We start from the raw sequence: 1389 nt of genomic DNA, 5'->3' as shown, positions 1-1389 counted from the left end.
TTAGTTCTATTTCATCTAAAGAATTTTTGATGTATAGTTTAAATATGTGTAAGACATCTCGGTATTTCGTAAAAAAAAATTGGTCAAAAGTCCAAAAATACTTGTCTTTATATTAGTGGAACACTCGAGGCGGCCTAAAGCTGTTTCCTACTTGCTTTTTTCTGTTGTTTATTTGGCCCTGTTTCAGTGTAAGGTGACATCCCAATAATCTGTTCCCTACAGACATGTTTTCTTTAACGTTACATGCGAGATTGAAAGCACAATCTTTGGAAATCGTCAGTTGCTTATTCTTGCAAACACAGTCCTGTGAACAGCTGCTCATTGAGGCTTAGAGGGAATCCGATACAACGCTTTTACAAAGCCTGGACTCAAATAAGCTTCTAAATAATCGAAGGTATGATCTCTGAGAAAAATGTTTTACGCTGTAATATCATTTTGCTCAGCATTAAGGGGTTTAATCGAGCTCCTGAATTACAGATATGAAATAAAGGCCCTGTCTTTTGGCGTATCAAAGACTTTCGATAGAGAGTGGCATGCCTGCCTGCTGACAAGCACATGTTATATGGAATCTAGTGTACATTATAATGAGTCGCTGTTTTTTTTTTTGATTGAAAAGGTCATTGACGATTTTATATCACATGGCATTTGCTACAGGCTGCAACCCCCCAGGGGACTCAGGGAAGTATCATGTTTCCACTCCTTTAAATGGATACATCATGAGGGCGGGGGACTGGAAAAATCTTTACGTCGGTATACCAACAAAGAAAAACACTGAAACCATCTCGAAGAACTTAGTCCCTATTAAGGGCCCCTCACCCCTGCCAGCGGATCTCCTGGAGATTGTGTAATGATCTGATACTTAGAGTGGCAACTTATCACTATTCAAGCATAAACAAGTTATCAGTTCAAGGTCCCTGCCCTGGAAGACCAACATAAAACATACCCATTACTACTCAAAGCAATCAGCAGAGTTAAGAAATTTTGCCGTGTAGGAATCAATTTGTCAGCCAATCTTTCTTGGGGCCTCCTGTGCTTGAATCCTTGGATTAATTCTTCGCTCCAGAAGCTTCCTTCTATCCAGCTACTCACTGTGATTTCCTATAGGGGAAGTGTCTCTGGAACAGAACTTGATAAACAGCTCTGCTCTCCGTTGCACATCCATCTGAAGCCCTCTCACCTAGGATCTATTTCCTCAAACCCTATGTAGATTTTTTCAACTGAAATTTCAACAGGGGTATAAAAAATACTCATTAAACTACACAGAGGATAAGTGGCATTACGAGAACTCACTCTAAGTCGGGTGCCACAGAATGTATACTAAGTTTTAAGAAAACAATTTATTCAACAAAATTTAAACAGCAGTATTGAAACTTAAAACGAGCTCTAATT

This window comes from Artemia sp. Qi Xiang Cuo, chromosome 13 (assembly GCF_049724085.1).
Source record: "Artemia sp. Qi Xiang Cuo chromosome 13, ASM4972408v1, whole genome shotgun sequence".
NCBI lineage: Eukaryota > Metazoa > Arthropoda > Branchiopoda > Anostraca > Artemiidae > Artemia > Artemia sp. Qi Xiang Cuo.
Note: the sequence above shows the minus strand (reverse complement) of the source record.